Source organism: Marmota monax, unplaced genomic scaffold (genome assembly GCF_021218885.2).
Source record: "Marmota monax isolate L192 unplaced genomic scaffold, Marmota_monax_Labrador192_F-V1.1 WCK01_AAM20220418_F8-fsc00048, whole genome shotgun sequence".
NCBI lineage: Eukaryota > Metazoa > Chordata > Mammalia > Rodentia > Sciuridae > Marmota > Marmota monax.
Genome location: NW_026694895.1, coordinates 6,577,676 through 6,592,383, shown reverse-complemented (window position 1 = coordinate 6,592,383; position 14,708 = coordinate 6,577,676).

The following is a 14,708-nucleotide window of genomic DNA, read 5'->3' as shown; positions in this document are numbered from 1 at the left end:
AGGCAAGTGCCATGGAGCCTGGTTTCTTTTCTTTTATTTATGTTTAGAATTGTCAAAAAACAAAATAACAAATTTAAACAAAATTAATTTAAAGATCTAACTGGGTGGTAGCACACACTGTAATCCCAGCTATTCAGGAGTCTGAGGCAGAAGGTTGCAAGTTCAAAGCCAGCCTCAGCAACTTAGCGAGCTCTGTCTCAAGCAAAAGGGGTGGGGGATAGGAATGTTTTTTCTGTGGTTAAGTGCCACTGGGTTCAATCCCTAGTACAAAAAAAAAAAAAAAAGAATAAAATAAAAACAAAAAGATCTGGGTAGCTTAGTGGTAAAGAGTCCTGGAGTAAATTCCTAGTAATATAAAAAAAATAAGAAAAAAAGAAAGAGGAAAAAAATGATCTAATTAGCTTTATTTGCAATTCTAGAATTGAGCAACACCTCATTTTTAAAATAGAATGAGTGTTGCTGTGAACTCAGCAGGGGATGTGTTGACTTTAGCTCCTGAACAAACTTTTCCTCTATAGTTGTTCTGGTAAGATCCTTTAGTCACAGCAGTGAAAAAGCTGACTAAAACAGTCACTATAACAAAATACCTGACAGGCAGGTATGAAAAAAAGACTTTTTTTTTTTTTTTTTGCGGGAGTGAGGGGTATCAGGGATTGGAACTCAGGGACACTGAACCACTGAGCCACATCCCCAGCCCAATTTTTGTATTTTATTTAGAGATAGGATCTCAGGGAGTTTCTTAGCGCCTCACCATTGCTGAGGCTGGCTTTGAACTCGAGATCTTCCTGCTTCAGCCTCCCTAGCTGCTGGGATTACAGGCGTGCGCCACTGCACCTGGCCGAAAAGACACTTATTTAGCTCACAGTTTTGGAGGCTGAACACTCTAAAAATTCAACACAAGCCTGAATAGCAGTGGCAGAGGAGCATGCAGGTGCAAGTAAATGAGTGCATCTAAAACTAGCAACAGAGAGTGTGGACAGAACGGGACAGGTTTTCTCCTATGACAACCCTCTAATGAAAACTCAGGAGGTCAAACCTGGGCTACTTCATGTTGCCAGGACCTCCTATTGAGCTCTCTATCTTAAAGGTTCCGCCACCCTGAGGACCAAATCTTCAAACACAATGGTGCACTCAAACCACCCAAAACCATAGCAGTGGGTTTGGCTATCTAGGAATTGGCAGTTGCCATTCCCAAGAAAACCCGAGACTTTCGTGATGGGAATGAAACAAGGGCTGGGAGAGTTCCCGGGGACAGCTGTGGGTAGGTAGTCTAGGTTGTACAGCCATGAGAATTTCCCCTCCATCCTCTGAGATTTTGAGCTTTTAAATCTGCTGAAAATAATTGGCAATGGATTAATAACATATAGATTTATTAATGTGCAAATGTGCATGGAAATCATATCAAATATGAAAACTCAAAGAAGGGCCAGATGGTTGAGGCTTAAAAACCATCTTTTCATAGGGTAGAGGGAAGTAGGGGTTGTAGACAATTTTAGAAAAAGAGTAAATGATTTGTAGAAGAGATAAATGAGTCTAAAGAACACACAATGACCTGGGACAAAGTTTATTTGCATTCCACATGTGGTGTTTGTCAGTTTCTTCCTCCATCAATCTATCCTCATTAATGAAATTGAAGGAAGAGGATTGAAGGCAATTTTGTCCCTCCTTGTTGGAGTCAGTCTTTAGCTAGATAGGGAAACTTTAGAGAAAGCACTTCCTTGCATATGCTACTCCTCTGGTACTCATAGGTTGAAGTCTAAAGCAGCACCTTTGGTAGAATCATTTTCTGAGCCCCAACATAGTAAATAGTAAGGGTCCTGGTAAAAAAACAAATGGTGTACTCAAAAAAGAAAGCCTAAAGAGACTGTTGTAGATATGTGGGCTGACTTAAGGGAAGTCCCAAGGGGTGGTAAATTTGGGGAATTCACCACAGCAGAAGGACCCCCTGAAGGAACAAATTCAGGAGCAGTTATGATTCAAGAGAGGGAGTTTTACAAATAGAAGAGTTGCAGACACAAAGCCATAACAGAGCTTCTGCTAACCCAAGATTGGGCAGGGAATGAGGATAAATACCTCAACTCTTCCCTACTCTACCCTTCTATGATCTGTTGGTGTCTCCCATTATCTGAGTCCAAACAGAAGTCAGAATATAAAGATACCTGGTTGATGCCGTTCATAGAGATCAGCTCCAGCACTCAGACTATATGGAAGGTAGAGGCCCTGGGGGAACAAAGGAGGACAAATGGAACAGTGGGTGAAAGAAGATGAGATCTAGTGCACAAATAGAAAAACTGACTATAGATAGAAGCATGGACAGAGCATCTGCAGGGGGCGGGTCTTTATCCTCCTATATGTCATGTCATGTATTCTTTGAAGAGTGAAACACATGGATGCTCCTCCTTAAAATAATATTTTTAAATGCATAAAAAAACAGCTGAGCCCGGTAGCACACATCTGTCTGTAATCCCAGCAGCTTGGAAAGCTGAGGAAGGAGGTTCCCGAGTTCAAAGGCCAGCCTCAGCAACTTAGTGAGGCCCTAAGCAACTTAGAGAGACCCTGCCCAAAATAAAATATAAATAATGGGCTGGGGATGTGGCTCAGTGGTCAAGTGTCCCTTGGTTTAATCCTCATCACCAAAAACTAAATAAATAAAAAATCATAAAATACATAAGAAAACTAGTTATACCAATACATAGTTATCAAATCGTTTCAAAAATCAAATCTGTGGTACATTAATGCATGTGGGTTTTGTTTGTTGGTTTGTTTTTATAGTCAAATCTAGGGCCTTGTGCATCCTAGGCAAGCATTGTACTACTGAGCTATATCCCCAGGCCACATGTATTTCTTTATTAATGCAGCATAAAACATCTAGCACTGGTTCTAATAACTACCACAATTCCAAAGTAGTAGTACATGTGTAGAGTATTCCACAATATTTACTAAACCTGTTTCATGTTCCTATGGTGTACATTTGGGCCACAAGCATAGGCACCCCTAGTGCTACTATGTTTATCACCTACATTCATAGTTGAATGAAATGCTAGATTTCAGATAAAATTATTGAAAATAAAGATTCATTCCCTTCATATATACAAGATCACAGCCCCTTGGATTCAGTTCAAGACCCATTAGCAGGAAGGCAGAGCACAATGACATAGAAGCTGACAGGTAGGAAAATAGGTGGTGGGAATCTTCAGGGTTTCCTTCTTGCCCTTCCTTCCTTCCTTCCTTCCTTCCTTCCTTCCTTCCTTCCTTCCTTCCTTCCTTCCTTCCTTGTACTGGGGATTGAACCCAGAAGTGCTTTATCATTGAGCCACATCCCTAGCTCTTTTTATGTTTTATTTTGAGACAGGGTCTTACTTAGTTGTTCAGGGCCTCACTAAGTTGCTGAGGCTAGCCTTGAACTTGTGATCCACCTACCTCAACCTGCCAAATTGCTGGGATTACAGTCATAAACCACTGTGACCGGCTTGCCTTGCATATTTTCAGTGAAGAAAGAGTCAAGTCATGAGCCAAGAGTAAGGATGGAGAAGCAAATATAAAAGGTTCGAGAAGAGAGAAAGCGTAAAATTATTTTTCAGGAAAGTGGAAAAGGAAATGGACTAGGAAGACATCACATGATTGCCAGGCAGCCTTAAGGGCCCATTTGAAGTTCCTGGTCATGGACTTGAATAGGAGACTGTTCAGTGAGATTGAGTGTTCCTCCCACCATGTTCAACTACACGAGGACAAAGGCAGACTAGGGGTAGAGTTGTGTTAACCACGGTTGGGGTTTTGCCTTGTGAATAAGACAAGAGTGACAAGGGAGGGAAGGTGTACATAAAGGAGGGATTATAATGATAACCCCTAAATCATTTCCTGGACATCAAGGAAAGGAGAGGCAGTGAAAAAGTGGTAGCCTTGAAGTGAAGGCCCTACAGGGCTTGAAGGGTTAAGGAATCAAAGTATGAGCGAGAATACCTTGAGGAGACAGGAGGTAATGCACAGACAAAGGGATTTTAGAGATAATCTTTGGTAGTAAGCAGAATAATGCTCCTTCCTTCTAAGATGTCTAAGTCCTAACCCCTGGAACTTGTGAATATTATCTTACATGGCAAAAGTAACATTGCAGATTTGACTAAGAACCTTAAAATAGGGAACAGTTCTAGTTAAATTTTTGGTTTCTGGACCAAAAGACCCACTAAGAACAATGTAGAAGAGAAAAAGTTTATTTTAGTTCACTCTGTGGCTGGCCAACTCCACAGCTCTGGGCCTCAGGTGAGGCACAACATCATGGTAGAGTAAATCAGCTCAGGACATAGCAACCAGGAAGCAGAGAGAGAGCTCCACTCACCAGGGATAAAATATAAACCTCAAAGTCCTATTCCCGGTGACCTACATCCTCCAGCCACAATCTAGATGATATTCAATTAATCTATATCAGTGGATTAATCCACTGATTAGGTTACAACTGTCATCATCTGATCATTTAACCTCTGAACATTTCCTATATTCTCACACATGAGCTTTTGGGAGACACTTTATATCTAAACCATAACAGGAGGTATGAGATTATTCAGGTGGGTCCTATACAATCATAAGGGCCCATGAAAATGGATGAAGGAAGTATAAGAGTCCGCAAGAGTCAGGGAAGGACATGGGATGACATGAGCAGGGTCAGGAGATGCTACAGCGCTGGCTTTGAATATGGAAGAAAGCAACTATGAACCAAGAAAGGCAGGTACCTCTGGAAGCTAGAAAAGGCAAAGAAACAGATTCCCTGAGAGCCTCCAAAAGGGATTCAGCCCTGACAACACCTTGATTTTAGCCAGTGAAATCCAGGGTGGACTTCTGAATGATAGAACTATATAGTAACAAATTTATGTTGTTTTAGGTTACTAAGCGGTAGTGATAGAAAGCTAGTATGCTCTTGCCAGGTGTGCTGGCACATGCCTGTAATCCCAGCAGCTCAGGAGGCTGAGACAGGAGGATGGTGAGTTCAAAGCCAGCCTCAGCTACAGCAAGGTGCTAAGCCAAACCCTGTCTCTAAATAAAATACAAAAATAGGGCTGGGAATGTGGCTCAGTGGTCGAGTGCCCCTGAGTTCAATCCCTGGTACCAAAAAAAAAAGGAATGTGGGTCATATGTAGACAAGTTCTTAATAAATTGCTGTTACCTTTGTTCATTTAAAACAAAATTACATGTATAGTACAGTACACAAACTAATTTTCAAATTGCTTTCTGAAATTCTGTCCCTCAAACAATGAATGGGGATCAGGTACAAAATAACCTTAAAAGGATTCTATTGTTTTCTATTCTAAAATAACCAATTATTGCCAGGCATGGTGGTACATGCCTATAATCCAGCAACTCAGGAAGCTGAGGCAGGACCATCACAAGCTCAAAGGTAGCTTTACCAACTTAGCAAGACCCTAAGTAACTTACAGAGACCCTGTCTCAAAATAAGTTATAAAAAGGGCTGGGGATGTGGCTCAGAGGTTGGGTGCCCCTGGGTTCAATCCCTGGTACCAAAAAAAAAAAAAGAAAAACAAGTATTTTAGTAATCAAGTAGTCTCTCCCTTTCTCTCACCCTCTCTTGACCCTTTTAGAGAAAAAGTTTATTTTGGGGCTAATGATTTCAGAGGTCTCAGTCTATAGATAGCTGACTCCATTTCTTAGGGCCCGAGGTGAGGCAGAACAACATGGCAGAAGTATGTGGCAGAAGAAGAAAAGCAGTTCAGGACTTGGTTCCAGGAAGCAGAGAGAGACAACTTCACTTTCCAGGGCCAAAATAGATGCCCCAAAGTCACGCCCCCCTTAATGACCCCACCCCTTCCAGTCACACCCTACCTGTGTATAGTTACCACCCTATAAGGGGATTATTGCACTGATTAGGGTAAAGCTCTCATAACCCAATCATTTCACCTCTAAACTTTCTTGCATTATCTCACACATGAGTTTTGGGGGGAATACCTAATATCTAAAACACGACATTCTGCCTCTGGCCCACAAAAGCTCATGTCTATCTTCTAATGCAAAATACATTTAGTCCATTTCCAAGAGTCCCCATAGTCTTTCAATAGTTTTAGCATTAACCAAAAGTCCAAGTTCAGTCTCCTGAGACTCAAGGTAAATTTTCAGTGTAAGCCTCTGTAAAAATCCAAAGCAAGTTACATGTACCCAATGTACAAGGCACAGAGTAAACATTTCCATTCCACAAGAGGGAAATAGGGGCAGAGAAAGAAGGGATGGGACCAACCCCACCTCTGAGCACCAATTTCTGTTTTAGCTTTTTCACTGCTATGACCAAAAGACCTGACAAGAACAATTAAAGGAGAAAAGTTTACCTTGAAGCTCACAGTTACAGAGGTCTCAAGTCTACAGATGGCCGGCTCCATTGCTTTGCATTCAAGGGGAAGCAGGACACCATGGTAGAAGAGTGTGGTGGAGGAAAGCAGATCTGGACATGACCACCAAGAAGCGGAGAGAGTTAATCAATATTTTTCAAGTACAAACAAAATCCTTTAAAGTAACAGTGTATTGCTGATGGTGGTGATTATAATTTCCTGTCTTGCTCAGAAGAAAAGCCAGTCATTCCAGTGTCCTAGAAGGCCTAGCATGATCTGGCCCCTTGCACTTACCTCTGCCATCTCTTTCCCTATTGTACCCCTTGCCCCCTTACACCATTGTCTCTATCCTAACTACACGGGTGCCCATACTACACTTGGACATATTTTAGTACACAAATTAGTACATGCCTGCCTCAGGCCCTTTAGCTCTACTCTTCCCTCTGCTTCAAATCCTGTTCCTCAAATAGTCACATGACACACTTTCTCCTTGCCTTCAGTGCTTTACTCTAAAATCACAGTCTCAGTGAAGTCTTTCTGGGCCCTTCAACTATCTTCTCCATAAAATATTATATCTTCTCTTTTGCTTTTTGTTTGTTTTTAATTCTTAGAATAAATTACTATTTAACATTCTATGTATTTTAATTATTTTCTTCTTTTCTCTCCCCTACTAAAATGAAAGTTTCATAAGAAAAGTTATTTTCAGCTTTCTAAAAAACACTAATATAAGAGCTGGGGTTGTGGCTCAGTGATAGAGTGCTCACCTAGCATGCATGAGACACTGGGTTTGATCCTCAGCACTACATAAAAATAAAATAAAGCTATTGTGTCCACCTAAAACTAAAAAAATAAATAATTAAAAAAGAAAAACACTAATAGAGCCATATATACTATAACAGAGCTTGACACATAGTAGAATAAATACTGAAATACCAATTATTGACAGGCTTCAATTAAATGAAGGGAAGAATCAGTATTAGCCTTAAATTTTCTTTTCCCGTTTTTGAAGTACTAGAGTTTGAACCTAGGGGGATTATACCATGGAGCTATACCCCTAACCCCTTTTCTTTCTTTTCTTATTTATTTATTTATTTATGTATTTTAGATATGGTGTCCCTAAGTTGCCCACAGTCTTCATACTTGGAACCTGCTTCGGCCCCCTGAATACCTGGGATTACAGGCATGAATCACTATGCCTGACTCTAACTTTTTTTTTTAAGATGAAAAATAGAATATTAAATATAACTACCTAAGGGGCTGGGGTTGTAGCTCAGTGGTGGAGCGCTGGCCTAGCATGCATGAGGCACTGGGTTCTATCCTCAGCACCACATAAATAAAAAATAAAGATATTGTATCCACCCAAAACTAAAAAACAAATATTAAAATAAATATAACTACCTTAAAAATTATAAATGAAGTGAGAAAAATAAGTGTGAGCTATAGCATAAATATTCTTACTATCTGCCAAGTTAGATAATACAGCATAATGCTCATATCTGTAAGAGTCTGCTCCAATCAGGAGCAACTATACAAACAATGCAAATATTTATTATAAACAATTATTATACTATCGCTATTACTACTACTATTATAGGAGGATGAAATAATAAGAAATTGGCTAGTAAACACGAAAGGAGATAAAAGCAGATATACAAAGCAGCCTCTGTCCCTCAGCCTGAGAAAGGAACCCAAGGCATAGCCTTCAACCCACGTGTAAAGGTTAATTTGAATCGTCAACTTGATTGGATTAAGAGATACCTAGGATTAAGAAGATATGGGTGTGTCTAGGAATGAATGGCACGTGGGATAGCCAATCGAAATAGAGACCCTCCCAAAGCATGCTCAGCACTGATAGCTTAGATGGAATAAAGTTGGAAGAAGAAAAAGTCCGTTTTTGAACAGGTTCTTGATTGCTGCTATGATTGTCTAAGGACTTTGGACTCTGAGTTCTTCATTCTTCCAAAATGAACTCTGCCAGTGATTCTCCAGAAGCCTTTGATCTTGGACTACGGTAGCACCGGTGATCCCTCTTATTCTGGGGCTTCAGCTTCTTGGACTGTGCAGCTACTAATTTTTCCAGTTCTCCAGCCTGTAGACGGCCATTGTGGACTAATCAGCTTTTGGTCGAGTAAGCCAACCTGTGAATTCTGTTCCTATAGAGAACCCTGACTAATACACCATAGGACTTCAACCCCAGTCCTTGCTAGAGACAGAGGTCACTGGATGACTAAGTTACTGTGGTACAGCATTGAAGGATCTTCCTGGAGAGCAACCTTCCCAGAAAGCTGTATAGAAAGAAGCATCTGATGGGCAACCCTCCATTACAAAATCTCTCCCAGGGGAAGCTGCTGTTTGCTCTGACTCTGTGTCACTGCAAGAGAAGGGTTCTGAAGATGGCAAGTATACTCTAGGGATTTGCTGAGCAAACACTGAAACCAGGAAGGAAAGCCTCATGTCTCTTCAGTGCCCTCTACTGACAAAGCTTAACATGGTGCAAACTGATAAAGTAATTATAAAGGGCACATCTTCATTTTCACAGGGCAAGCAATGAAGGGAGAATTGATTGATTGATTGATTGATTGAGTATATGGCACTGGGGATTGAATTCAGGAGCACTTTATCACTGAGCTATATCCCCAATCTTTTTATTTTCCATTTTGAGGAAGGGTCTCACTGAGTTGCTGAGGCTGGCCTCAAACTTGCGATCTTCCTGCCTCAGGCTCCCAGCTCCCTGAAATTATAGGTATGTGCCACACCCAGTGTCTTTTTCATTTTTTTCTTGAGACAGGGTCTCACTAAATGCCATGGGAAAAGCTGGGCATGATGGCACATTCCTGTAATACCAGCACATCTAGAGGCTGAAGCAGGATTGCAAATTTGAGGCTAGCCTGAACAACTGAGATCCTGTCTCAAAAAATAAAAAAGGGGTTGGGGATCTGGCTAGTGTTAAAGTGCCCCTGGTTCAATTCTCTGTACTAACCAACCAACCAACCAAACATCAAACCACCACCACCAACAACAACAAAACAGGTGCCAATGCTGACCTTGAACTTGCAATTCTCCTTCCTCAGATTTCTTGTAACAGGAATTACAGGTGTGCATACCATCACACCCAGCTCTGAAGAGAGGATTTGGAGTTGAGATGAAACAAACTGAGTATTGGCATATTATCTATATCTAAAACGGATCATAATAAATACCATACAATAAGGTATATACTTGAATATTTGGGAAAATTTACATTTGCTACCCTAAAGTTGAATTCTTAGGGAACTGTATGGCATATTTCAATACTTTGTTCCTCAGAGATACCATCTGAAATATGTAGGCACTCATGAGTATTTGGACTTCCTGAAATGAAAATGCCATTTGGGCTCAGAGTCTACTAGACAAACTCATTCGAATGTGATAAGTGGTAGCTATATTAATAATGTGCTATGCAGGAATGATAAATTCAAGTGGAGAAGGAAATGAGTTTTTTGGGGTTTTTTTGTCTTTTTTTTTTTTTTGAGACAAGGTCTTCTAATTTTTTTCATTAAATATTGTTTTTTTTTCATTATAATGTAGTATTTATGTTATCATGAGTTCATTATTGTTTTTAATTAAATATATAATTGTTTTAAAATTTATAAAACAAACACCAAAACCCTCAAAACAAAGCAGGCAACTGTAGAATAAACACGTTACTGGAAAACATTTTCACATGATATACCACCAAACCATATGAAACATCTGGGTCTAATCACGATACATTGCTTCTCTAACCAAAAGATCTAATTACTGAGCACAAAGATCTAAGCCTAATGGCCTTATGCAAGATGTACTTGGTTACAAAGTACATAAATCAATAAACACAGGAACAAGAATCCAGTGCACATAGAGCTTAGGTGGTTACTGAGAATAATTTATCTGGCAGTTGGTCTGGTGGACCATTGAAGTTTGGACACAGAGGCCCATTCAGTAAGTACACTTCTTGGTTTTAGGGTCACCTAGAATGCTGCCCAACCCAAAGTCTCCAAAATAACCTTGGTAAATCCTCCAGAATTTCCAAAGGATAGTGAGACCATAATTCAGCATCTGAAATTAAAAAAAGTTGAATATGCCAGGCATGGTGGCCCATGCCTGTAATCTCAGGGGCTCAGGAGGCTGAGGCAGGAGGATCACGAGTTCAAAGCCAGCCTCAACAAAAGTGAGGCCTTAAGCAACTCAGTGAGACCCTAAATAAATAAAATACAAAATAGGGCTGGGGATGTGACTCAATGATTGAGTGTCCCTCAAGAATTCAATCTCAGGTTACATGGCCCTACCCCTCACTGTTAAAAAAATAAATAAATAAAAGAGCTGAATATGCTTACTACAGTAACATCCTCACCAGTCAGGCAAGTCTCTGAGCAGAGCCAGGTGCTGGATACCCATGGTTTGAGGAAAACCCAGAGTTCAGGGATGCAGACATTTTCATGGCCAAAAATGAATTGGCCTGGTCCTTTAAAGCTTGTGGTTCCTAGGGTAAGGCTGTCAGGTAGTAGCTAGCAATGAGCAGTGAAACCCATGGCAAGGTCACAAGTGTTCTTTAAACTACTTCCAAAGTAGATGAGAAACCAAAGGGTGGTAGTTATTTGTAGAAAATAAACAAAAGCTGGGGAGCTATTTGTAAAAAAGGTCAAGAAAAAAGAATTAATGGCATTAACTCTTGACAGGGTCCACTGAGGTCCACTGATGTGAAGCTAGAATTATGGCTATAGGTGTCTCCTTCCATCTGGGAATCTTCCTTTAGTAGCACAGGCACACTAAGGTAACTCATGACTAGCTACTGACCCCAGTGCCCACATTAACATGGGATTGGTTTATAGATGAAGCCCCCCTAAATAGTATGGCTACCGTGACAGTTCCAGAGAGGACCAACTAAGGCCAAAAACTCCATCACCTGATGTGAAGGAGGAGCTGAACAACAACTGGCAAAAGAGTACAGAAGGTGGTCCCAGTTCTCTTAGTAAACATCGAACAGTAATAAATTTGGAGACAGTCTTGCCTCCTTTGTTGTTATCTGCTGGGAGATGACCCACCCTCCCTGGAAAGTACTCTCTACTTATTAGCCTCACTTTGCTTTTACTTTACTTTCACCTTCCTTTCTCTTTACTTTCACTTAAAAAAAGTTCTCTTGCATGAATATTGCTGTAGTAAGCATATTCAGCTCTTTTTTTTTTTTTTTTTTTAACAGCGAGGGCTGGGGGGTGTAACCGGAGATTGACTTTAAATTTTCTTTCATTGGAACACATGAACTGAGGTTTGGATTTTCAGTTCCCTGCTTTCTTGCAACAAGACTACTGTTAAGCACTAAGGCATGTTTTACAGTGAGTTCTCCTGATTGGCTAACTTTCAGAAGTGAGAGGCTGATGCTAATAGGTTAAGTTTGGGGGTGGGGGATGGACTAAATTCAAGGGGATCTCTCGAGATCAGCAGAATAAAGTGAAAACTGGTTGCTCCTTGGTCCTATGGTTACAGAATAATCAGTCTTTTCCTCTGTTTTTGAGAAGTCCTTATTTTGATTGTCTTATGTAACCCCAGTACATTTGTTAAATATAAAAACGTAGTCTATTTTACATTTCACTAATGCTTCAAACAAAATTTGTTGTTTTCCAATGCAGGATCACATCCTGAATTTTGTCATTTTTCTTGAGTCTTTTATTCTGCAACAGTTCTTCTGCTTTCTTTTGCCTTTATGACATTGTCATTTGAAAGGTACAGGCCAGTTTTCTGTTTGTTTTAACGGAACACCCTTCAATCGGGATTTTTTTTAAATTTATGGATAGATTTGGGCTGTGAACTTTTGTCAGAAATATAGAAGTGGTATTTTTTCCTTAGGAAATCATATCAGAACCCCAGTGATATCAGCTGTATATGATAATTGGTGGTTTTCATAAGTATCTCCACTGTAAGGTTACCCTTTACCCTTCATAATCAGTATTTTATAGCATGTTTAGACGGCTTTCCACCAAACTTTCACTTAATGCGTTTAGATGATTATTATTTCCTATAATTATTGCTATGATAGTTGAAAATGGTGATTTCCAGTCATTCCTCCTCTGTGGTTTACTTTTAGTATGGCTCATTTGTTTCTTTTTTAATTGATTGGTTAAAATCAGCTGTTCCAAATTTAGTCAGTGGGAGCCCTTTAAGCTGGCTTCTGAGTCCTTCCAACATGTTCCCAGAATTTTCCCCCCTGGGCTAGGAATGTAGGAGTATCAGACTTTAGTGCTAATAGGAATAACTTAGAATGCACATTAAAAAATGTAGATTAGTGGGCATGCCCTGGAAATTCTTGAGATGTGGTCTAAGAGATGTGGCCCCCATATTTGGTAGAGTGCTTGCCTCACATGCACACACACAAAAAAGAATTTTTTCTCCCATAAATTTTTAAACATTTGTTATATACACATCCAACTTCCATCTTTTTCTTATACTTTCAACCCGATCCCTGGAATTACTCCTTTCTCTAAAAATATCTGTTTCCTTTAGTGAAATATTTTTTCCACTAAATGTATTTGTTGTTGTTTGTTTTAAAGTCTTTTCTAAAATTTTTATTTATTCATTTTTATATTTTGCATTACTGGGGATTGAACCCAGGGGCACATTACCTTTGAGCAACATCCCCATCCCTATTTATTTATTGGTACTGGAGATTGAACCCAGGGTACTTTACCACTGAATTACATCTCCAACCCTTTTCATTCTTTTTTATTTTGAAACAGGGACTCGTTAAATTGCTGAGGCTGGCTTTGAACTTGTGATCCTCCTGCCTTAGCCTCCTGAGTTGCTAGGATTGCAGACATACAACACCACATCTGGTTGGATTCATTGTCTTAAATTTATGCTCATGGTCTTTCTCTAGGAGGCCTGAAGCATGACAATGAGTCATTTTGTATTTTGGCTCCTCAAGTTTGCAAATTTCAATTATTTTTGTGGCTCTTGAGCTTCTGAAAGACTTTAGTTTTCTCTCCATGAATGTCTATTAGCTATAGACAAAAGATTCAGCATACATCGGTGGGATCTTTCTGAATAGATACTTGTATTCCAAATACAAATAAAATTGATAGTTGAGCTATCCAATAAAATTTATGCCTTGAACATGTAGGAGTATCAAACTTTAGTGCTAATAGGAATAACTTCGGGTGCACATTAAAAAATGTAGATTAGTGGGCATGCCCTGGAAATTCTTGAGTAGGTCTAAGAGATATGGCCCACATATTTGGATACAAAGAAGCTTCCTTGTGATTCTGGTACAGTGATCTTAGAAATGCACTTTTAGACATATTTAATTATTGCTGATTGCTTTAAATCCCTGTTTCATTTTACCTCACCCTGTTATTTATACTGGGGATCGAACCCAGGACTTCAAGCATAATACGTAGGCACTCAAAGACTGAGCTACACTCCCAGCCCACCTCCTTTTTAAATTTATTGTTATTTATTTGTGGCACTGGTGACAGAATCTAGAGGCACTGTAATACTGAGCTATATTCCCAGTCCTCTTTATTTTGAGATAGGATCCCACTAAGCTGTCCAGGATGGCCTCAAACTTGCCATCCTCCTGCCTCATTCTCCTGAGTAGTTGGGATTACCAGCTGTGACACTTTGCCCACCTAGAAACTTCATATTTTTTATTTATTTATTTATTTATTTTATTTTTTAGTTGTAGGTGAACACAGTATCTTTACGTGGTGCTGAGGATTGAACCCAGGGCCTCACATGTGCTAGGCAAGCATTCTACCACTGAGCCACAACCCCAGCCCGAAACTTCGTATTTTTAAAGCAAACTAGATAGCCCATTATCAATAAAAGAATGCTTCCATTTTGGAAGGTATTCATAATTTTGGTGTGGTTTCATTAGGTAAGGTCACAAGATGTTCTTTAAATTACTTTAGGGTCTTCTTTAAACTATCCTCAGAGTGGACATGAAATCAAATGGTGGAAGTTAACCTGTAAAAAATAAAAGCAAGAGAGCTATTTGGAAAATACGTCAAGATAAAAGGATTAATGGGACTAATTCTTGACAGGGTCCACTGTGGTTGATGCGAAGCTAGAATTATGGCTACAGGTGTCCTCTTCCAACTGGGAAGGAAGATTCCTTTAGTACCATAGGCACACTAAGGTAACTTATGACCAGCCATTGACCCCAGTGCCCACATTAACATGGGATTCACTTGTAGATGAAGCCCTCCTAAATAGTATGGCCACCATGACAGTTCTGGAGAGGACCAACTAAGATCAAAAACTGATGTGACAGAGGAATTAAACAACAGATTGGCAAAGATTGCTAAAGGTGGTCCCCAGTTTTCAAGTCAACCATAAAATAGTAACAAATTTGTACACAGCATTGTCTCC